General features: G+C 39.7%; 1 protein-coding gene across 6 annotated transcripts in view; it reads left to right on the top strand.

The window, feature by feature from the left end:
* Positions 1-25,332, top strand: part of CTTNBP2 (cortactin binding protein 2) — a 153,252-nt gene that overhangs the window by 12,172 nt on the left and 115,748 nt on the right. The window lies entirely within an intron of this gene.

The raw sequence follows: 25,332 nt of genomic DNA, 5'->3' as shown, positions 1-25,332 counted from the left end.
GGGGCTGGGGGAGGGCGAAAGGGGTCGGGAGGGACATTTGTACAGTGACGGATGGAAACTAGACTTTTGGTGGTAAACACAATATAGTGTATACAGGAGTTGAATTATGATGTACACCTGAAATCTGTGTAATGTTGTAAACCAATGTTACCACAATAAAAAAAATTAAAAACTATATGTTTATATATATTTTCCAATAGTTTTATTTTTCATCTGATTTTACAGTAATTTTGAAATTGTCATAATTTTCAAAGCACTGTCTTCTAATATATTACTTAAATACTTCAATAAAGTTTTGGTTTTTTTTTAAACATAATGTTAAGCTTTCTTGATGCAAAACTTTCTAATTGGTTGTTCTCAGTCTTGCACTTCTTTTAGTCTGTGAGCCAAACTTAAGATATTTTTCTTTTTTATATTTAATACTTTGTATGTAATTGGGTGTTTCCTGTTTCTGGGTAATTTGGCCAAGAGGGATATATTTATTATGTAGAAAGTATGGATTTATCTTTTTTCACCAGAGAGTATTTCCTCAAACTTTGTCTTACATAGTTTATTTTAACATATGAAAATCTGTGGAATGTCAAAAAATTGTTGCCCCTGATGGGAGCTTACATGGTGGGGGAAAGAGGTAATAGTGGTGGATGGTTAGTTGTAATGGAGAAGGTGGACGCGCTGAGGATGCAGTTGGATAGGGAAGGGATTCCTGAAATAAGGACTTCAGTACATTCTCACAGACTACAGAGGAGATCACGGTTATTCCTCAATCTGATGACAGAGAATGATTGTCTCAGAAAAATGGGAGTACAGTTGTCATCTGCAAGCCAATGTTGAGTTAAAGTTGTTGCTTTCTGAATGACGAGCTTGGCTAAGTTGACATTGCACAGTTCGGTTGTAAGCGGTGTTCATCCTATTCCACATTTGGAGCGTTGACATTGCTTGCCCATGTACAGTTTCTTGAACGAAGTTTGTGGGAGAAATGCTCAGGCTGGGTGTCCCTAAAATGGGTGACCCTCAGCCCACGGAGAGAACCAGGGCACAGTCACCTTTGAGGCCAGTTGTGTAGCCTCTTGAGATCACACGGATGTGAGGCTCCAGTTCTACCTTGTGTTTTTCTGTCCCTCTTCTTTAACCTGAAAAAGGTGTCAGCACTGTGGCGTTTCCCACTGCTCACACAAATGTTTGAGTGTTTGGTGGAGTCTGTGTTTTTATGTATCCCCTTAGCAACTACATGTATTTCTCTTTTTAACTTAATTACAAAACTTTGAAACGAAAGAGAAGTAAAGGCTTGCTAATGATCAGAGCTTGCCAAACTGAAAGTTGTTCATAGAATGAAGGAATGTTGGAATTGCAAGGAGCCTTACGTGATATTCTAGGTCAGTGGTTTGCATCTCTATCAGATCTAGTGTTAAGTTTTTATAAAATATTTTGTATTACTTTTTCACCATCTTGCAATGAAATTTATGGACAATTGCATGTGTAAGTAGGTTATGTTAAAAATAACCAGTACATCGCCCTGATTGTGATATAAAGAGAACAGGAAAGAACTTTATAACAAAATATTATGCATCTTGATATATAAATGCAGAGGTATGACTATCCCGGAAGACATGATAAAGTAGGCAGCCATTGGCACCCATGCATAGCATCACCATGAAGGCAATGGTTTTGAACGAGCCCTGACCCAGGTGTGCCATAGTGCTGACCCAGGTACAGTGAGTGGATTTGCTGCAGGTGAGGTGATTCTTCTGAAATGCTGAAAACTCTTGGTAAAGTTCCAAACAAAAGTACACATTTACATGAATGTAGAATCCCCAGAAAATTCAGTTTTTGTTAAAACTGAATTGAAACAATTTGTTTATATGTAAAAAGGAGTTACGGTCTAGGCTCAGATAGTCATACTGAAGGTTCTAATGAAAGGAATGAACAGAGGGATGTCTGAGAGTTGTGGGGGACTTGGGACAGTTCCTGGATATGTGAGACCCCTAGCCTTTCCCCCTAAGTGCCAATCACTGTGAAAACTGAAAATACTCTCTCGTTTCTAAAACGCCTCCTAGGGTACTGCCCCTGGGGAGAAACATAGCTGACACCAGTCTCCTTTGTTTGTAGATTAAAATCAAACAAGCAAAAAGGAAACCCAGGGAGATTGTGACTTATCTCAGGTCACGAAGGTGGTGTGCATGTGTCCTTGGAGATTCTTCAAGCTTTTTGTCTTTTTTTTCAGTGAGGAAGATTGACCCCAAGCTAACATCTGTGCCAGTCTTTCTCTATTTTGTATGTGGGATGCCTCCACAGCACGGCTGATGAGTGGAGTAGGTCTGCACCTGGGATCTTAACCTGTGAACCCCAGGCTGCCGAAGTGGAGCATGCAAACTTAACCGCTATGCCACCAGGCTGGCTCTTTTAGTCATTTTTTAAAATTGAGAATTGTGATTGATTTAGATGGTTGTGTTTTCAAGAGTAGGTAATAATGTCATTTTCATACATCTTTCATAACTCCCGTAGACTCACTGTGGGGATTTACTGGTTGACTGTTCTCTTGGGGGCATTCACTGAAACTAGTGAAACTAGTGAAATACTTACTTGGGTGCAGCTGTGTCACTTACTTGCCTTTCCTTTAATAATAGAATATAATTTAGTGACTGGCTAATGCCCCAGCAAGAAATTGGGAAAGAGAGAAAATGTGAAACCTTTATTTTTATCTCATATTGTGAGATAAATTTATTCCTAAATTAAAAGTCAAAATCTACTCAATCAGTAATCAGTGTCCTCCTATTCAATTGGGAGAGAAGTACATTTTGTTTTTTAAAAAAAGTCAAAAGTAATATTTCTCTGAAGATAGTAAATATTTTTTAACTTAATATATGAACTGTGCCTTTTTTGGACATAAAGGTGTCTACTTTGTGCCTTGAACTTCATTAAAATTTAGAAATGATTCTCTTGAGACATTCACATCTTTTAGAATTTTAGAAACTTTAAAAAGATACTTCAGACCAAACTATTTTACTTTTTTAATCATGCTATCTCGATGCTTTTGACTTTCAAGTTATAAAAAGTTGCATAGATAATTGAATTAATGGCAATAGAATTTTCAAAATAATCCACAAAGATGATTTTGGGGGAGAGTGTTATGAAATTATAGTATATATCTTGGTACTTTTACTATTTTCATATTTTTAATGTAAAAATATTTCCCAATAAAAAAAGTCCATAGCTTTGTAGCAGATAATATTTGAGACATTGGTTTTTACTGGGGAGAAATTATATTTTACAAAGAGCAGTATTAACGGAAAATCTGAGTTGTGTGAGACAGCTTAACTGAGATGTATTTTAATTTAATCCCATAAGAAATATTTTGTTTCTCAATGATTCCCCCTCATGCATACAATGTAGGAATAAATCTTTGAATAAATATATATATATCAAATGAAATATAGAGGAAAACACTTTGGAGTTTAATAGAGAATGTGCTCAAGGAGAAGCAGCTACATTTTCTGAAAACCAAGACAGACAACAGATCTTTTGGAATTAAGTTTAATTAAATATTCAAAATTTGAATATACAACTTGTCCAGAAATCATTTGTTCAATGGTAATTGTTTGGTTTGTGGAATCTTCTGGCCTTCACTTCTTTTTCCTTTTTGCTACCAGTATTTTTATCAGTATCTTAGTCAAAGGGAGACAAGGGCAAGAAGATGAAAATGCTGTAATTATAAAATTTTGAGTCAGAATTGTGTTTTGTGTACATTTTGCAGGGTCCAGCCTGCTATTGTTCAGTGTGAGTTTATACAAATATTCTATCATTGAAACACTGAATTCCTTGGGCAGTTAGCTCCAGATTTCTTGTATGCCTTTTTTCTTTTAGTTTGGATAAATGAGAATTGACAGTCTTATAGACATGGCAGTCCTTCCTTCTAACATGTAGTCACTTTAGAGTGACTATATAATCTGGACTTCCAATTATTATTTGCATTGAAACTTTTAAAAATTAGCCAGTTTAACATTTCTTCAGATAGAATGTATTTATAGCACTTGTATCATAGAGGATATCAAATTATAGAATTGCCTTATACAAACAGCAGTAACAAAGAGACGCCAAGTATAATAGATTAAATAAGAAGTTTATTCCTCACACCTTTCTGGAGGTGAGTGATCTCTGCTGGAGAGGCTGCTATACGCCAAGTGGTCATTTCAACAACTCAGGTTATTTCCATCAGGATAACTCAGGTTATTACTGCTCTCCTTAGGGAACGAGCCTCATCTGCATGATCAAAGCTGGGTCAGTTCCACCTCTACATTCCTAGCCTATAAGAGGGCAATGAAGAACAAGCATCTTCTTCTAAGCAGGGCGCACATGGATGAGAACTTTTGTGAACACATGCAGCTGCATAGGAGACTGGGAAATGGCGCTGGCTGGCTCCCTCCCTTCTGGTGCCTTGGAGGAAGGGGGGACTTTGGGGGACATCTAGCACCCTAATTCAGTCCCTTATCTTGGTTTAATGTTACCTTATAAAATGTGCTGGAGTGTGACAAAAGAAGACCGATCCTTCTCTTCCTCCTTCCCTCAATAAATATTTGTCGAGGACCTGCTATGTGTCAGGCACAAAGATAAAAGTTTGAAGTGCGTATAAGTGAAGGTTTCCTATTATGCTAAAATTGTGTCCATTTAGAAAATTCTTTTATCTTGACTTTATATGTTTAAAACTAATTGTTCTGAGTAGTGTCATTTGGGCCTAGGTTTTACGTTTTTTTAGACTGTGACTCAGCACGTTCAGATTTTGCCTAGAATGATCTTCCATTTGAAAACCTGGGTCCAAAACTCAGTTTTTAAAAACGTTTTAATGGTTTTTGCTTTAAAGCAGGTTTTCTCAACCTCAGCATGATGGACTGATTATTTTTTGCTGTTGTTGGGAGAAGGACTATATTGTGAATTGTAGGATGCTTAGCAGCATCCCTGGCCTCTGTCTACTCACCAGATGCCAGTAGTATCTCCCCAGTTGTGACAGCCAGAAGGTCTCCCCATGGGGTACCCAATCACTGCCACTTGGGGAATACTGCCATAAAGTAATACTGGTTAAGGAAATGCCACTTTTAAAACTGTATTTGCTAAAATAAATGTAAGAACTCTAATGATTCAAATACATTTCATTATGATACAGTGATTTTCTTGTGAAATATTTTTCCTCAAAGCTAAAAATGAATCTGAAAATTCCCCTTTTAACAAATTTCATGACTCTTTCAAAATACCGTATATTATTTAAGATTGCGTTATTGTTTTTAGGCAGAACTTAAATGCTTTATTTCTCAAATTAAAAAGACCTTTATGGTTGTGTGGCTCAAGTGCTGGAATCTTTATGTAAAACGAAATGTATCTCTTTAGGTAAAATAAAAACATTGAATAGAACAGTGCTTCCGCTCTAGTTTTGAAAGCGGCTACTGGTGTACTACAGAGTATTGTGAGAGTTTTCCTTATAGAACACATCTGCTAATAATGATAACATTCTGGTTTCAGCTAAGTAAAACATGGAGCCTCTTGTATTTCAAAATTCTCTTATGATTGCAGGCAATGGATTGACCAAAACATCCCCTTTTTTGTGCTGTTCATTTTAATTAACGAATGAATTAATTTGCTGAACAGAGCTGAATTCATGAAAACATAAATTGTTTCCTTCCCTGTCTGCTGACACAACGCCTTTGTTCTGAGCCTGGAGAAAGGAATAGGAGAGGTGACGAGACGTTGTGTTCTTTCTGCAGGCAAATCAGTTTCCATAAAATGTAAATAGCTAATGATTTCTAAATAGCGTTGTATTTTTTTCCAGTAGGACAAACATAGGAAATATCAACTTTGATTCTTCTGAGAAATTGTATTTTCTCTGAGCATTTACTGCTTGTGAAGAAAAAAAAAGAATAAAAGGCAAAATAGTGCTTTTTTATATATAAAGAAATGAAAGTGATGATGCCATGAAAGCAAAGTGTTTATCACTGCCATTTAATAAGCAACTGAAGTCACTTGAGCAACATCTCCTTGCTGATTATTATTAATAAATTATCAGGATATCTGGGAGAACAAACTGAAGATGAGGCTTTCCCAGCTCAGTGATATGCCATTTGATCCACACTGGGTGCAGAATAGATTCGGGGTTACAGATGGGGTGAAGCCAGGAATATATTTTTGTACATTTTGAAGATTATCATAATTTAAGGGACCGTCAGTTCAATTAACAGTTTCTTTTTAGAATTAGTTCCTTGTGATCTCAGAATACGGGTATTCCTTTGAGGCATTCTGATAACATTTAATCACCTCATCTTAACACTCAGTGACTAAGCTGCAAGTCATGGGGTCTTCTGGGAATTTCCTTTGCCATGTTTATGATTAATTCTGTGTCTTGATTTTAAGGGAAAACGAGGCTCTAAAGAAGTCCTCTGCTTTTTGGTTGTGGTTATTTTGGAAAGAAAGAGTAAGAGGTTTCAGCTTCTACCCTCTAACTTTCTGAGTCAAATGTAAATAGTTGTTGAACAAATGAAAGAAGAAAGGAAAGGCCGTATCTTCTATTTGAAATGGGATTTGAACAGGATGGGGAAAGAAGGTCAGGGGATCCATGCATCTGTTCATTTAACAGATGCTTATGTCTTTAGACATGCTCTGGGCTTCGAGGGTGGTTAACAAGGGGCATTTCTTTCTTCTCATGGATCTTAGAGTCCATTGGGAGAGACTGACATTAAAACAATAAACAAAAATATCCAGGGGCTGGCCCCGTGGCCGAGTGGTTAAGTTCACATTCTCCGCTGCAGGCGGCCCAGTGTTTCGTTGGTTCGAATCCTGGGCGCGGACATGGCACTGCTCATCAAACCATGCTGAGGCGGCATCCCACATGCCACAACTAGAAGAACCCACAATGAAGAATATACAACTATGTACTGGGGGGCTTTGGGGAAAAAAAGGAAAAAAATAAAATCTTTAAAAAAAATATCTGAATGCAAATTATGACTATAGACGTAAAGGATGCCATGAGAGAGATTACTATCCATTGGGTTGAGGAGGAGGGGGGCGGTGGTACTCTAGACTGGGTAAGGAAAGGCTTCTCTGAGGAAGTGACACCCCCTGAGACTTGAAGAAGGGATATCACGAACCCAGTTGGAAAAAGAGTATTCAGGCAAAGGGAACAATATACACAAAGGCCTGAAGAGGTGAAGGAGGTAGGCAGTTTATAAGAACTGCAAGAAGTCAGAGAGCAAGAGAGAGAATGGCACAAGCTCAGATGCAGCGTGAGGCTGGGGCCAGACCACGCTGCGGGTGACGGCCATGGTAAGGTTGGATTTCATCCTGTATCAGGCGGTTAGCCATTGAAGTGTTTAAGCTTGAGAATGCCCATATTTTGATATGTATTTTATAAAAGATCACTCTAATAGCACAATTACATTACATTTTATTTTTTGCATGAGAAACTATAAAATGTAAATATCACCATTTTCAAGGGAAAATATTAACAAAGATCACTCTAGCAGCTGGACAGACAAAGTTTTCAGGAGAGCCAGAGTGAAGGCAGAATGGCACAGTGGTTGTCTAAGAAATGTGAATATCTCAGATGCTTATAATTATTGCCCTTTAAGAAGCTGTGGAAAATGTGCTTCCTCATCGCTTTTGGCACTTGGTGGTGAATGGTGTTTTTCTTCAAACTGTCAAGATGAGCTAATGATAGTTTTTAGTTAAAGTGTTGTACACCTAAAATGAGATTGATAAGGTAAGTTCTCCACTTTAAATTTTTTTAAAGGCAAAATTCCATCTTCAGTTTTATGTTTTCCAATCCAATTCACCTCAATTCAGTTTAGATTTTTAAGTGCCAGATAGAAACTAAGGCTGATCTACTTTATTAATTTCTCCTTGCTGCAAGCCTAAGGCAAGTGGGAAAATAAGCAGTCCCATGAAATCAGATGGATGTTTTGGATGCTGGGTCCTGAGTGCTTAGTTGTGAGAGTGCCTTGGAGAGAGAGAAGTGACTTGTCAGGTGTTGTCCAGACAACATGTTCTAAAGCGAAACTACCCCTGCCCTCCAAGGAGAGCTTATGAATTTTGGAAACTTTTAAAGTATATTGGGAATACTGTAATATGTATTGTTAATTTTGTGTGTGTGTGAGGACGATTGAACCTGAGCTAATATCTGTTGCTAATCTTCCTCTTTTTGCTTGAGGAGGATTGTCACTGAGTTAACATCTGTGCCAATCTTCCTCTATTTTATGTGGGATGCCGCCACAGCATGGTTTGACGAGCTGCAGGTCCACCCCCAGGATCTGAACATGTGAACCCCGGGCCACCGAAGTGGAACACGCGAACTTAAGCACTGCAGCACCGGGCCGGCCCCTCTATTGTTAATTATTTTAAAAAGTGACTTAAGTGTAGGAATGGCATGATAAAAATTAGACCTATGAATTATTATAGACACTTATCCTCCAGCTTGCCAGTCTGTTCCCCGTATCTCTATATTTAGTCAACATATTCTTTATTACATTAAATCTTTGATTTTTGGTGACATTATTTGAAACTTTGCATGAATAGTTCTGTTTACAGCCACCTCTGTTCGTGAAAAGGAGGCAGGTGGTTCAGTCCTTTTAAACTGAAACAATTTCTTTTCTACAATCTCCTTCCTCCGCCCTATGATTGTGGGTTAAGCAGTAGGCAAACTGAAATCGAAAGAGTCAATTCCATTTTGGCTCAATGCTGCACAGGAATCCTGAGGTTTGCTATTGTTTCCAGCAGGCTGAAGTTGGAGTGGGACACAGGGATGGAATGGGATTTACCATGTGCCAGGCACTTCACGTGCATTATCTCCTGTCATCTCTGTGAAATCCCTTGAGATCAGTGATAGTACCTCTCTTTAGGATAGAGACTCTGAGCCTCAGAGAATAAACAAGCCGTTTTCTGTCTGATTCCTAACCTTGGCTCTCACCATGCCTCTGCTTCAAAGGCAACATTAATGAAACTAAGCATTTTTCTAGAGCTGGAGGTTGTCATTCATGGATTCTATATTTTACTTTCAATGCTGTGAAGTCCCGGGACATTTCCTACACACCTGTAATCAATCGTAAATATCAACAGCTGCACAGAAATTGAAGCTACGTGGAAATTGTTAGACAGTCTTCTGTGTGTAATCATTCATTTGCTGTTCCCTCCCAATTCACTGCAGATAATTGTAAACAGAAGTAAATTCTTCAAGACTTCTAAGATCTTATTGAATGGCAATTATGATAATGTGGAAGAGCATCATTGATGTTTTTAAATATTTTCTTCTCACTAATTATCATACCAAAAGTTTATACCTTTCTGTAGTTAGGATATTCTCATCTTTTGGATGAGAACATGCTGAAGCATATGTGAATACTGCCCGACCCAAGTTGAAGGAAATGGTAGACATTTCTGAAACTGATAAGGATGCAATAGCTAAGGAACTGCTGTTTCTATCCTGATCATCTTTGCACATTTCAGTCGTTAAATCTGTTTCTTGTAGCTACATTTAATTTTTAAATTTTTTTGGTCAACTTGTTTTTCTGTTTTCATTTGCAGCTGAAAAAAAGGCAGGTGATAAATTGAGCCATTAAATAGGAATTGTTTTATTTCCATGAAACGGTATTATACTAATTTCCTGGAGTTATATAATCCTTTGATTTTTTTTTTTCCAATCAACAGAAGTTACAGGGAATTTGTGAAGGTGGATTATGTAGCCAGGGCAATGATAGATTTGTGACCAATGATGAGTTCAATATTCTTAATAGTATATTAAAATGCAGTTGTATCATTGGCCTTGTTACAAAGTTCAGGTTTCCTTTCACAAAGACTAAATCAACAGAATCTAATAGTTTTAGATTAGATTATTTTAAATAACCGTCTAAATAATCCCTAAAAATTAATTTACAGTTGACAATGATTTTCTGTTAGTGAGTCTCTTTCCATTGAGTTATTGGGGCTACTGGGGCTGCATCTTTCATAGACAATCTGCGAAGTGCGTTGGGCTTCCTTCTGGAGAGTGTTGGCAAAATGAGACCTCACTGGTGTAACTGAGATGTAAAACTTTCCATCATCTCTGCCTGGCTGTATCAGGCCCCATGTGTTTTTGTGCCTGTTTGGGGGATGATGATAAGATGTGAGTTCGGTTTGGAGAAATGGTAGGCAGGACAATTAATGGAAGAGCTTTAGAAACCCTTAATGGGAATTGTTAATATGTTCATAATGAGTTTAAATTTCAAACAGTTGACAATTGAGATTCACTGTAGGCTCTGAAGTAGGAAAGGATATGATAAAAACAGTGTTTAAAGAAGATTATGTTAACCACTTTTGGAATTAGATTGACAGAAGAAGGGAGAGAAGGGATCTGAGGAAGCAATTACAATTGACATTTAATAAAGTGTAGGCTCCATAAAACTCTGAATTCTAGGTGATGGCTCTAGATATAGGTGATGTACTTTTGGGGAGTTTAAAAGGACTTGAATAGACAGAAGATTGTGAATAAAAATAACTCCTCCAGCATAAGAGTGCATTATTTTCTAACTTGTAACAACAGCCATTTATTTCTAAAGCAATTTCAACATCAGGATATAAACCTTTTTTTTTTTAAATTTTTTTTATTAAGATTATGATAGATTACAACCTTGTGAGATTTCAGTTGTACATTATTGTTAGTAATGTTGTGGGTACACCACTTTACCCTTTGTGCCCTCTCCCTACCCCCCCTTTTCCCTGGTAACCACCCATCGGTTCTCCATGTCTATATGTTAACTTCCACCTATAAGTGGGGTCATATAGAGTTCGTCTTTCTCTGTCTGGCTTATTTTGCTTAACATACTACCCTCAAGGTCCATCCATGTTGATGCGAATGGAACAATTTGGTCCTTTTTTATGGCTGAGTAGTATTCCATTGTGTATATATACCATATCTTCTTTATCCAGTCATCAGTTTCTGGGCATTTAGGTTGTTCCACGTCTTGGCTATTGTAAATAATGCTGCGATGAACATAGGGGTGCATGGGATTCTTGGGATTGCTGATTTCAGGTTCTTAGGATAGATACCCAGTAGTGGAATGGCTAGGTCATAGGGTATTTCTATTTTTAACTTTTTGAGAAATCTCCATACTGTTTTCCATAGTGGCTGCACTAGTTTGCATTCCCACCAACAGTGTATGAGGGTTCCTTTTTCTCTGCAACCTCTCCAACATTTGTCACTTTTGGGTTTGGATATTTTTGCCAATCTAACGGGTGTAAGGTGATATCTTAGTGTAGTTTTGATTTGCATTTCCCTGATGATTAGTGATGATGAACATCTTTTCATGTGTCTATTGGCCATCCTTATATCTTCTTTGGAGAAATGTCTGTTCATGTTCTCTGCCCATGTTTTGATCGGGTTGTTTGTTTTTTTGTTGTTAAGCTGTGTGAGTTCTTTGTATATTATGGATGTTAATCCTTTGTCGGATAAGTAGCTTGTAAATATTTTTTCCTAATTAGTGGGCTGTTTTTTTGTTTCAATCCTGTTTTCCCTTGCCTTGAAGAAACTCTTTAGTCTGATGAAGTCCCATTTGTTTATTCTTTCTATTGTTTCCCTCATCTGAGGAGTTATAGTGTCCAAAAAGATTCTTTTGAAACTGATGTCAAAGAGTGTACTGCCTATATTCTCTTCTAGAAGACTTATTGTTTTAGGCCTAATCTTTAGGTCTTTGATCCATTTTGAGTTTATTTTTGTGAATGGTGAAAAAGAATGTCGATTTTCATTCTTTTACATGTGGCTGTCCGGTTTTCCCAGCACCATTTGTTGAAGAGACTTTCTTTTCTCCATTGTAGGCCCTCAGCTCCTTTGTTGAAGATTAGCTGTCCATAGATGTGTGGTTTTATCTCTGGGCTTTCAATTCTGTTCCATTGATCTGTGCACCTGTTTTTGTACCAGTACCATGCTGTTTTGATTACTGTAGCTTTGTAGTATGTTTTGAAATCGGGGATTATGATGCCTCCGGCTTTGTTTTTGTTACTCAGGATTGCTTTAGCAATTCGGGGTCTTTTGCTGCCCCATATGAATTTTAGGATTCTTTGTTCAATTTCTGTAAAGAATGTCCTTGGGATTCTGATTGGGATAGCGTTGAAACTGTAGATTGCTTTAGGTAGTATGGACATTTTGACTATGTTTATTCTTCCAATCCATGTGCATGGAATGTCTTTCCATCTCTTTATGTCGTCGTCAGTTTCTTTCAAGAAAGTCTTGTAGTTTTCATTGTATAAATCTTTCTCTTCCTTGGTTAAATTTATCCCAAGGTATTTTATTCTTTTCGTTGTGATTGTGAATGGGATTGAGTTCTTGAGTTCTTTTTCTGTTGGTTCATTGTTAGTGTATAGAAATGCTACTGATTTATGTATGTTGATTTTATACCCTGCAACTTTGCTGTAGCTGTTGATTGTTTCTAATAGTTTTTGTATGGATTCTTTGGGGTTTTCTATATATAAGATCATGTCATCTGCAAACAGCGACAGTTTTACTTCTTCATTGCCTATTTGGATTCCTTTTATTTCTTTTTCTGCCGAATTGCTCTGGCCAACACCTCCAGTACTATATTGAATAGAATTGGTGAAAGTGGGCACCCTTGTCTTGTTCCTGTCCTCAGAGGGATGGCTTTCAGTTTTTGTCCATTGAGTATGATGTTGGCTGTGGTTTTGTCATATATGGCCTTTATTATGTTGAGGTACTTTCCTGCTATACCCATTTCATTGAGGGTTTTTCTCATAAATGCCTGTTGGATCTTGTCGAATGCTTTCTCTGCATCTATTGAGATGATCATGTGGTTTTTGTTTCTCATTTTGTTAATGTAGTGTATCACGTTGATTGACTTGCAGATGTTGAACCATCCCTGTGTCCCTGATATAAATCCCACTTGATCATGGTGTATAATCTTTTTGATGTATTGCTGTATTCGGTTTGCCAGAATTTTGTTGAGGATTTTTGCATCTATGTTCATCAGTGATATCGGCCTGTAGTTCTCCTTCTTTGTATTGTCCTTGTCAGGTTTGGGGATCAGAGTGATGTTGGCTTCATAGAATGTGTTAGGGAGTACTCCATCTTCCTCAATTTTCTGTAATAGTTTGAGAAGGATAGGTATTAAATCTTCTTTGAATGTTTGGTAGAATTCTCCAGAGAAGCCGTCTGGTCCTGGACTCTTATTTTTGGGGAGGTTTTTGATTACTGTTTCTATTTCTTTACTTGTGATTGGCCTATTCAGATTCTCCATTTCTTCCTGGTTCAGTTTGGGGAGGTTGTAAGAGTCCAGAAATTTGTCCATTTCTTCTAGGTTGTTCAATTTGTTGGCATATAGTTTTTCATAGTATTCTCTTATGATCCCTTGTATTTCTTTGGTATCTGTTGTGATTTCTCCTCTCTCATTCCTAATTTTATTTATTTGAGATTTCTCTCTTCTTTTCTTGGTGAGTCTGGCCAAGGGTTTGTCGATTTTGTTAATTTTTTCGAAGAACCAACTCTTTGTTTCATTGATCCTTTCTACTGTCTTTTTATTTTCAATATCGTTTATTTCTGCTCTTATTTTTATTATTTCCCTCCTTCTACTGACTCTGCACTTTGTTTGTTCTTCTTTTTCTAATTCTGTTAGATGTCGTTTGAGGTTGCTTATGTGAGCTTTTTCTTGTTTTGTGAAGTGAGCCTGTATTGCGATGAATTTCCCTCTTAGGACTGCTTTTGCTGCATCCCAAATGATTTGGTATGATGTGTTCTCATTTTCATTCTTCTCCAGATAATATTTGATTTCTTCTTTAATTTCTTCAATGATCTATTGTTTGTTCAGTAGCGTGTTGCTTAGTCTCCACATTTTTGCACCTTTCTCTGCTTTATTCTTGTAGTTGATTTCTAGTTTCATAGCATTGTGATCAGAAAAGATGCTTGATATTATTTCAACTCTCTTGTATTTATTGATGCTTGCTTTGTTTCCCAAAATATGGTCTATTCTTGAGAATGTTCCATGCGCACTTGAGAAGAATGTGTAGCCTGCTGTTTTTGGATGAAGTGTTCTATATATATCTATTAAGTCCATCTGGTCTAATTTTTCATTTAATTCTATAATTTCCTTGTTGATTTTCTGTCTGGATGTTCTATCCATTGGTGTTAATGGGGTGTTGAGGTCCCCTACTATTACAGTATTGTTCTTGATGTCTTCTTTTAGTTCTGTTAAGAGTTGCTTTACAAATTTTGGTGCTCCTGTGTTGGGTGCGTATATATTTACAAGTGTTATGTGTTTTTGGTGGAGAGTCCCTTTTATCATTATATTCTGTCCCTCTTTGTCTTTCTTTACTTGTTTTGCTTTGAAGTCTACTTTGTCTGATATTAGTATAGCGACACCTGCTTTCTTTTGTTCATTATTAGCTTGGAGTATTGTCTTCCATCCCTTCACTCTGAGTGTGTGTTTGTCTTTGGGGCTGAGGTGTGTTTCCTGGAGGCAGCATATTGTTGGGTCTTGTTCTTTGATCCATCCTGCCACTCTGTGTCTTTTGATTGGAGAGTTCAATCCATTTACATAGAGTGATTATAGAAATGTGGGGGCCTACTGCTGCCATTTTATGTCTTGTTTTCTGGTTCTCTTCAATTTCCTTTGTTTCTCGTCCCATGGTTTAGTCTGTTCTGATGGAGAGCTGCTACTCTCTGTTGTTGTCCTTCTACTTATCTCCTTCGCTCTTAGTTTTGTAGTTGCTTTCCTTTTTTTTGATTTTTCAGGAAGGAGGGTTTTCCTGAGCATTTCTTGAAGAGGAGGTTTGGTGGCAATGAACTCCCTTAATTTTTGTTTATCTGGGAAAGTTTTTATTTCTCCATCGTATTTGAAGGATATTTTCGCTGGGTAGAGAATTCTTGGCTGCAGGTTTTTGTCCTTCAAATTTTTGAATATATCGTTCCACTCTCTTCTAGCCTGTAAAGTTTCTGCCGAGAAATCTGCTGAAAGCCTGATGGGGGTTCCTTTGTAGGTTAATTTCTTCTGCCTGGCTGCCCTTAGTATTCTCTCCTTGTCATTGGCTTTTGCTAGCTTCACTACTATATGTCTTGGGGTTGGTCTACTTGCATTGATAAAGTTTGGAGATCTATTGGATTCTGTCACATGAAGTTCCATCTCTCTCCCCAGGTTTGGGAAGTTCTCAGCCATTATTTCTTTGAATAGGCTTTCTGCCCCCTTCTCCCTCTGGTATACCTATAATCCTTAGGTTGCATCTCCTAATTACGTCAGATAATTCTCGGAGAGTTTCTTCATTTCATTTTAGTCTTAGCTCTCTCTCCTCCTCTGCCTGAAGCATTTCTATATTCCTATCTTCCAAATTGCTAATTCTTTCCTCCATATTATCAGCCCTACTGTTCACTGCGTCTAGATTTCTCTTAATCTCCTCTGTTGTGTTCTTCATTTCCAGTATTTCTGTTTGGTTCTTCTTTATAGTATCGAACTCTTTTGTGACATAGCTCCTGAACTCGTTGAGTTGTCTATCTGAATTCTCTTTTAACTCATTGAGTTTTTTAATGATGGCTGTTTTGAAGTCATTGTCATTTAGGTTGTATATTTCATTGTCTTTGGGATTGTTTTCTGTGTGTTTGTCATTTTCCTTCTGTTCTGGAGATTTAATATATTTTTGCATATTGCTTGATGGTGTAGATTTGTGCCTCCGCATAGAGATAGAGTTTAGTTACTCCTTCCACTTGTTTCTACTGGTGTGGTGGGGGGACAGCTGTTTATACTGCTCCAACCAGGAACCCTATCAGCTGTTGCTAACTGGGCCTGGGCCCCTCCTCACAGTCACAGTGATCCTGTGGGTTCCCTCTTCAGCTGTGGAGGCCGTCACAGGGGGGCTTCAGACTGCTGGTGCCTACTGTTGCAGACCACCTAGACGTGCTCCCTCCTTAGGGTCTGCAGCGGTGTTATGGGCTTTCCCAGCGGCCAGGGGCAGGATCACTTATATTTGCAGCTCTGTCACTGTCGGCGCCCACAAAATCTCGCTTGTCCACTATGGGTCACAGCAGAGCTATGGGCATTTTCTACAGTCTGTGGTTAGCTTGCCTAGCTATGCTACTTTTGTCCCAGGGTCTTCCAGCCTTGTGGTTGCCAGGTGCATGCTCTCTACTACTGCTGTGCAGAGGCTATCGCTGAGGCTTCTGTGAGACTGTAGAGTTTCCCCCTGGGCCACAGAGCCTGGTCGCTGGAACTCCACCCAGCTCCAGTCCTCTCCCCTAGGATCTCAGGGAGCCCATTGCCCTGTCTGGGGGATAGCCAGATACCTTGAGTTCAGTGGCAGCTGGTCAGCTGCTGCCCTGCCTGGGATTCTCCTCTTTGGGACCCTCCCGGCGTTGTGGATGCTGGGCGGAGCCTCTATGATATTGGCCGGTAAAGACTCTGCCTGCTGCCAGGACGGAACTCTAGAGTTTCTCCCCCGGGCCACATAGCCAGCCGCTGGAGCTCCACCCAGCCCCAGTCCGGTGGGTCGCCGCGCCATTTGGGATTCTCTCTGGGAGCCCCCAGGCGTTGTGGATGCTGGGTGGGACCTCTCCACTAATGGCGGGTAGGGGTTTTCCCCACTGCCTCCGGTGTGTAACTCTGGAGCTTTCCTCTGGGCTCAGGTGTAATTGCGGGGGGCTTAGGTAGGGCTCTGTTCACCTGTTTCCACCGTCGCTCCTCTGGTGTGCGCTCCCTCCTGCCCTTGGCGTGCGTCAATGTTCTGGGGGCGTCCGCTGGAAGAAAGCCGCCCACAGGCTCTAGGCTGTTCAGAGGTCGGGGTCGGAGAATTTTCACCTATCTCCATCTCCTCCCGGAGGGAAGTCTGTCTGCCTTCTGATGTATAGCAGTGTGGGTCTCTCCGACGTCCTGAGATGCTATATAGCTATCCTTTGTCAAGCGATGAATGTCCAATTAGTTGTAGATTCGAAGGGGGAGAGACAAAGAAGTCTGCTCATGCCACCATCTTGGATCTTCTCAAGTCGATCTCCCCACCTTGAGGGCCAGGACAGAGTTTTTGTACTCGTTGTATCAGCGCATCTTGCTCCAGACCTGCAACCCAGGAGAAATACAGTTAGATATTGAACCAATGTGGCTCCTGTCTGCCTAGGGCCCCCACCTCGAAGGAGCACCTCTCCTAAGGAGGAGAATAAAAGAGAGTGACTAAACCTTTTTTTTTTAAAAAGGATATAGTTGGCCCTCCATATCCACAGGTTCCACATCAGCAGAGTCAACCAACCACAAATTGAAAGGCCTACAGTGGTTGCATCTGTAGTGAACATGTACAGACTTTTTTTCTGTCATTATTGTCTAAACAATACAGTATAACAAGTATTTACATTGTATTAGGTATTATAAGTAATTTAGAAATGACTTAAAGTATGTGAGAGGATTGCATAGGTTATATGCAAATACTGTGCTATTTTATATAAGGGACTTGAGCGTCTGCAGATTTTGGTATCTGAGGGAGTCCTGGAACCAGTCCCCTGGGGGACACCAAGGGATGACTGTATTGTGTTTATGGTCCATGTGAATTCACACTTAGTTCAGGCTTCAACTCCAGTTCTCCCCATAGCCTTTTTAGTGCTAGTCATTCAACATTCACCCAACAAATATTTATTGAGTGTATCCTATCCTACCAGGTGCTGGGCTCTGGGAAGAGAGTGTATGCTAGACAGTCCCTGTATTCATGGGAGCTACTGTCTAGGAACGGAGACTACTCATGATTATCAAGGCCCATTTGTGATGAGTGCAGCAAAGGAGAAGTGCTGGGCACTAAGGTTATGTATCATAACTGATGTTTTCCTCAGACCCACTATGGAAGGCCATCAGAGTAAGAATACTAATAACTTAGCAAAATGTTAGCGTTTTTAGTATACTTAATTAAAGGAAAGTAACCATTTACTTCCTACCTACTGTGTGTCCCTAGATTTTGTGCAACTCTCCCCAAAAAGTTGTTTCTTTTTGTATATCAGCTGCTAGGCTTTGTGTCCTTCTGTTCTTTCCTTAGATGCAAATGGTGGCGTCATGGATTTCTTGCCTTTCAAAGTGGATGTTAATTTCCCTTATTTAGCATTCAGTGGATTACTTGAGGTTACAAAGCATACTGCTATTTGTATCACTGACTTTATAGAGCTTTATTATTTTTTTTAGCTCCACTTATATTTATTGAAGTCTCACTTCCTTAGGGTTCTGCTGAAACTCTTGGGGGGGCGGTTAGGTGAGATGAGGACTAAGGTTGTGTTTTTCTTATGTTAAAATGCATTCTTTCCCAGGGAGTCTGTGTTTACTCACAAAAAGAGAACGCCTGGGAGGATCTTCCCCCTAGAAATGTCTGAATCTTTTGATGAATGCTCTTTAAGGTCTTAAGCTGTGGTCCTCTCTGCTAGAGAGGGGAGAGGATGCAAAGATAATAACATGTTCCTGCTTTGTCATCTGTTGCTATGTTACAAACCACCCCAAGACTTAATGGTTCTAAACAGTAACATTTATTTTGCTTACAAATCTGCAATTTAGGCTGAGCTTGGTGGGGACAGCTCATGATCTGCATCTCGTGTGGCAATGGGCATAGTGAGATGTTGAAGGATTGACTTTCAAGATGGCTCCCTCATGGGCTGGCTGGCTGCTAGAAGGCCCGTAGGGACTGTGGGCTGGGGGCTTGGGCTCCTCTCCAGGGACTGCTTGGGCTTTCATGCCACAAAGTGGGGAGAATCCATCAGTGAGCATCCTAGGAGACAGGAAATAGTCTGCCAGTTCCTCAAAGCCTAGGTCACACAATCACTTTCCATTATATTCTATTTATTAAGCAGTCACAGAGCTCAGATTCATGGGGAAAGAGACAGACCTGATTGACCTGAGAGGAGTGTCAAAGAATTTGGGGATAATGTTTGAAAAACTTCAGGAAACTGCGACAGTTGTTTACTGAGCCCTATCTGCCAGGAGTGCTATTTAGCACTTTATGTGGATTATCTCATTTAATCATCCCAAGTTTCCCTTGAAGGAAATACTCTCGTTACCTCGCTTTAAGGCTCATGGTTATGTAATCTGTTCTGTGTCACACAGCGGGTAAAGGTGGAGCAAAATTTGTACCCAGGCCTTTCTGACTTCAAGTGCATCTTCTTAACCACTCTCCTATATAATGTAGTTGAAGAGCGTTATGCAGTGCTACTAATTATAATGCAAGGCAGGCTTGTGTAAGCATTATAGTGAAGCACAGATCAAAGAGGTCTAACAAAGATGAATTATGGATTGCTTCTGGGAAGAGGTGACATTCCAGGAGTCTTTTGAAGAATGAGCACATTAATAACTAGAGCAATGAGAAGTGGACTTGAATCAGAAAGACAGCATAAGCACAGAGTCTGTGTGTGCTCTGGGCACAGTGTGGGCCTGGAGCACAGGCACATGGACTGATGGAGCAGAAGATAGGATGGGCTCCATTGAGAAGGTTTTGAATGTTTAGCTGAAGCATCTGTGTGCGTAATATGATGGGCAGGGCAGAATCCCTGAAGGTTTTTAAGCAGAGAAGTAGAATGACCTGAGGCAGTGGTTCTCAAAGTGTGGTTTCCAGACCAGCAGCATTGGCATCACCTAGGAACTTGTTAGAAATACCAATTCTTAGACCCCCCACCTTAGACCAACTGACTCAGCCATGCTGGGGGTGGAAAGAAGTAGTCTGTGGCCTCGCAAGCCCTCCAGGTGATTCTCATGCACACTCAAGGTTGAGAACCACTGATCTGAGGGATGGGCACGCCTTGTAAAGCAGGCGTGTTTATGTGTATAACATCAGGATGCGCTTAAAATCCCTCCTGCTGATTAAAGTCCCTGAGAGCTGGAAAGGCCTTTTGCTCAGTAAGCAGAATGGCCGGCAAATGGGTAGCTGATGCTAGTTCTGGTTGTAAAGAGACTTTGATGAGAAAAAGACAGCCAATGGCTAGTCCCAGGACAACTTCTCCAAAAGCCATCATTAAGTGACTCAGCCCAGACATGTTCTCAAAGAAGCCTACGGAAATAGCACTAAAGGAGCTTTCTTGAATTGTTGGATTAAAATATAAATTATTAAGAACTGTGTGCAGTAAACTGATATTCTGTTACGGTTGATGTAATTGCTTTTATTTACTTCTTAGACCTTTAATTGTTCCATAGAGGATTTGAGGTGGCTTACAAGAATAAATAAAAGCAAAATGGAAAAATATAGGTGTATATATAGCAAGATTAGGAACTAGAACAGTGGCTCACAAACCTTGCAGTCATAAGACCTTTTCTCCTAATGAAATCTTGCTTGAGGCCCAGTACATAAAACAGAAGCTGACCGCTGAGTTGAAGCAAAGGTTGGAGCTCTGAGCTTCCTGATAAAATAAAATAGGAATGCGGTGAGCTACATGATTTGTGTCGTTCATAAGGGAAAAAGCCATGGCAGTTACTTCCTTAGGAAAGGCAAACTCCTGGTACCAAGGTCTAAAATTTCTCTTGTGCCTCTTGAAATCAATGTTGGGTAATGTGCATTATTTTCAGCAATATCCACGTAAAAATGCGATAGCTGGATGTAAATAGATGCTTTTGCATACCATCCAGGGACATAGGTGAGGGGCAGGATGCTTAGGTGGAGTAGCTGGGGTGGAGGTGAAGGGGATGGGGAGGTGAGGCTTGGGCAAGACAGCGGGGGGCTTAAATGCACAGCTTTCTGATGGTCTGCTGTGAACTAGCATTCAGTGGATCCTTTAAATAAACAGATGGGCCGTGTGACCTTCAAACCGTTTGCCAGTATGATCTCATATCATTTACTACTCTTCCTTGTTTAATTAGTTTATGCACACATTTTTCAGACTAAACAAGTATATCATTTATATTCAAATATGGTTAGGCAAAGCAGTAGCTATAAAAATTTGAACATGGGACGAAAGCATGAAAACAGTTATGTCTGTTTCCAAAAGAAAATGAGAGTTGATGTCAAATAATTTTGGCTTGTAACACTTTTCTAAGAATGTTTGGCGACTGCCTGTAACACAAACATTTTTGTTACAAATTTATGAATATACTTTGTAGTTTAAGTACTGTTAGTTGATATTATTAAACAACCTTTTTTTTTTTCAGCACTTCAATAATTTTGCTAAATACTTCCTCTAACCAACTTAATTCGATTTGGAAGTTCATCAGTTTAAAAGCTTATCAGTTTTCCACATGCTCGGTTTTGGACTTTTCAACCCTTTACTGTTCTACTTTTCATGCTTTGAAACCCAGTTTGTGCCACATTTTTTTCTGGCACACCTCAAATGGTTTAAAATGTTACGAGCGCCTTAGTAACTTTATAATCTAAAATTTTGTGTTCAGCTCTTTCTTCTTGCCAGTGAATTGTATATTGATTTTTATAGGGCCTTGTTGCTACTCTCTATGGTCTCTAAGTGGATACTGTGTTTTTAAATTGTAGCTAATCGAGTGTAACTTTTGGTAAACATTCATTACCATTTTTCCTTCACAGCAAGTTAGGCTATTCCTTTAAACTGAGAGTGTTTTTAGTCGTGAGGCAATTATATAAATATCTGTTTAAGAAAAAAAGGCACTGTGTTCAAGAAGTAACTTTTAAATCTTGATGCATTTAACAAAAGAATAAAGATTACCAGATAGCAGTAATAATGGAGCAGCTTTTTATTTTATTATTATTATTTTTTTTTTGAGGAAGATTAGCCCTGAGCTAACTACTGCCGATCCTCCTCTTTTTGCTGAGGAAGACTGGCCCTGAGCTAACATCCATGCCCATCTTCCTCTACTTTATATGTGGGACACCTACCACAGCATGGCCTGTCAAGTGGTGCCATGTCCGCACCTGGGATCTGAACCGGTGAACCCCGGCTGCCGAGAAGCGGAACGTGCGCCCTTAACCACTGCGCCACTGGGCCGACCCCTGGAGCAGCTTTTTAAACATTTTTATTAGTAAAAGTGATTATTTGTAAAAATTGAAAGTTTATATCAGCTTTGTAAAATGTAACAGTTTGCTCTACAGGCTATTCAAATGTCTCTTTGTTGATCTTTGTCTTAACTGTATAGATAGCATTGGGTCATATTTTAAAGTCACGGCTTTTTTTTTCCCCCTTAATTTTGTACATGATCGATAGGACTCGTGTGGGATTAGTCTTTCCTCACAGCTCTAGTTTCCTCACAATAACTGAGTTTTAATCCTTCACATTACCAGAAAAGTTATACAACTTTTTCTTAATGGAAACATATATCATTTGATAAATTCTGACTTAAAAATTCAGCCATAATCTTACCACCATAACATAGTTGTAACTAGGGTACGTAGCACACTTTTATGTTCTCCCTTTTTTATCAAGCATTTTGAATATTTTCAGTGTTTCTAATGTTCGTAAATCATACCCTTCTTGACTATACAATATTTCATATGGTTGAAGAACTGAAACCTAATTATTCCTCTATATTCCGTCATCTGCTGTTTTTCTGTTAGTCTGAGCAGGGATGATTTTCAAACTATTTAACAGCAGAAACCACTCAGGCACCAGTGAATCAAAAAGGATGCCTAACCCTCCGGAACAGATGACGTCCGTTACACCATCTTGATGCTTACTGGCTGAATAAGAGCCTTTGCCACGGGCATCCTTTAGAAATATTTAGCTTGGAAAGCCTTGCAGGGAGATGCACAGTCCGATCAAATGCCTTTGCTTGTAAAAATCTGTGTCATCTCAATGTGCTTTGGTAGCACCTGTTAATGATTTTAGGATGACCTATCATAGAATAAAACTTGTAATTTAAGGAGGTACAGGTTTGTTTTTTTTTTTTAAAAGATTTTATATTTTTCCTTTTTCTCCCCAAAGCCCCCCGGTACATAGTTGTATATTCTTTGTTGTGAGTCCTTCTAGTTGTGGCATGTGGGACGCTGCCTCAGCGTGGTTTGATGAGCAGTGCCATGTCTGCGCCCAGGATTCAAACCAACGAAACACTGGGCCGCTTGCAGCGGAGCGCGCGAACTTAACCACTCGGCCACGGGGCCAGCCCCAAGGAGGTACAGTTTTAAATGACATAATTTATAAGAAATTCTAATAGCTACGCTATTTTAAAAATATGTACAATTTTTCCTAATTATTAAAGCAATATTCTTTGTAAAACATCTTAAAAGGTCACAAAAAAGGAAACCTTTTCATCCTTCAGAAGTAACCATTTTTCTCTGCATTAGTGAGCTCACATAGTACATATTTCTCAAAATGGGATCGTGCTCTACATAGTAATTTGTGCACCCTGTTTGCTTTCTCGATTTATTGTGAACATGTCACTAGATATGCTTCAACATTGTGATTTTTAATCACTGCATATCATTTATTTAATGAAACCTCAATTGTCAGCCGTCTCCTTACCCATCTTAGATCATGTGAAGTGTTGCGGCAATTTCTCCTTAGCAGATACCCCTCATTCCCTTGGTTGTCTCAATTTGCCCTATTCACTTGGCAAAAATTCGATGCTTATTAAATTCAACTCTGCCTCCTCATGCCCACACCAATAGGGTTGTACAGGCTGGAGAAAAAACATCCAGCCTTGGTGACTGGTTTCACTTTAAATTGATGACCATATTCTCTTGTTGGCCCTTTGTGCTCATTGGCAATTTTATCACATTCCTTAGTGCTTTACTCACCTGTTCCCGTAACTTTTACTCTTTCTTCTCTCTTCTGAGGCCTTCCTTCAACACGTCTTCCCTTTGCATCCCTCTCAGCTGCTTTGAATTCCACGAAGAGCATAAAAGCAATCAGAAAGAACTCCCATATTCACCATCACATCAGCCAACTCAGCTGGCATCTGTTCCCACATACTCACCTCTCCTCCTCTCACTGTGGCGGGCTGTCCATGTTCCTAGCTCAGGTTGAACTGACCATTGTGCACCTAGTTCTGTGCCCTGTCAAATACTCAGGGATACTTTCTCAGCAATTCCCCCCCCCCCCCCCCCGTGTCATCAAATTCTTCCTCAAATTGGCCCAGCCTCCCCTCTGTTGCTGCATTTCCTTTAGCCCTGTTGTAGAAAAACTTCTTGAAACAGTTGTTTACTAGCTGATGCCATTCCTTTTCTTCCACTTTCCCTTGGACCTACTCTGATCAGGCTTTTTCTAACACTATCCCAACCAAAAGCCAATCCTTTTTTGTAGTTGCCAGGAAAAAAAAACTCAAACAAATCTTGGAATAAGACTTGGTTCATCTTTTTCTCCCACACCCACATCCAGTCTTTCTGTAAATCTTATTGGCTCTAACTGTAAGGTATACATACAATCTGACTGGTCTCACCATCTACACTGACATTTCTCTGTATTAGTTTCCTGTTGCTGTCTATCTTGGTCCATTTGGGCTGCTATAACAAAAATGCCATAGACTGGGTGGTTTTACAACAAACATTTATTTCTCATAGTTCTGGAGGCTATGAAATCCAAGGTCAAGTTCAAAATTCAATGTCTAGTGAGAGCCCACTTCCTTGTTCATGTCCTCCGTGATGGAAGGGGCAAAGGAACCATTTGGGGTCTCTATTATAAGGGCACTAATCCCATTCATGAGGGTGCCACTCTTATGACCTAATCACCTCCCAAAGGCCCCACCTCCAAATGCCATCACATTGGTGATTAGGTTTCAAAATATGAATTTTGGGGGGACACAGACATCCAGTCTATAGCACTGCTGTAACAAAGTATAGCACAAAACAACAAACTTATTATCTTACAGTTCTGGAGGTCAGAAGTCTAAAATGGTGGTCAGGGCTTCATTCCTTCCAGGGGTTCTATCAGAGAATGTTTCCAAGTTTTTTCTAGTTTCTAGAGGCTGCCAGCCTTAGCTTGTGATCCTTCCTCCATCTTCAAAGCCCACTATTTTGGATGCTTTCTTCTTTCTTCTTTCTTCTTTCCTCCCTCCATCCCTCCTTCCCCCTCCCCCCTTTCTGTAGTCACATCTCCTCTGACACTTCTGTTTCTCTTACAAGGATTCCTGTGATTATATTCAGCTCACCCACATAATCTGGGATAATCTTCCCATCTCAAGATCCTTAACTTAATTATATCTGCAAAGTACCTTGCTAGATAAGGTAATGTATTCGTAGGCTCCAGAGATTAGGACACAGACATCTTTGGGGGCAGTTATTCTCCCTATACCAAAGCCCTCTGACCTGGCCTGTTTCAGTAGCTTCCTCCCTGCCTGCTCACCCCCGGCCCCCCCTCCCTATGCTTCTGCAGTTGCCCCACCATAGTCAATATTCTCCAGAGCAGCCAGGGTGTTCCTATTAAAACGGGAGTCAGATCATGTCATCCTTCAGCTCACAACCTTCTAGTGGCCAATCTCTCTGTGAGTAAAAGGTAAA

This window comes from Equus asinus, chromosome 1, assembly GCF_041296235.1.
Source record: "Equus asinus isolate D_3611 breed Donkey chromosome 1, EquAss-T2T_v2, whole genome shotgun sequence".
NCBI lineage: Eukaryota > Metazoa > Chordata > Mammalia > Perissodactyla > Equidae > Equus > Equus asinus.
This window is presented reverse-complemented; position numbering and strand designations above follow the sequence as displayed.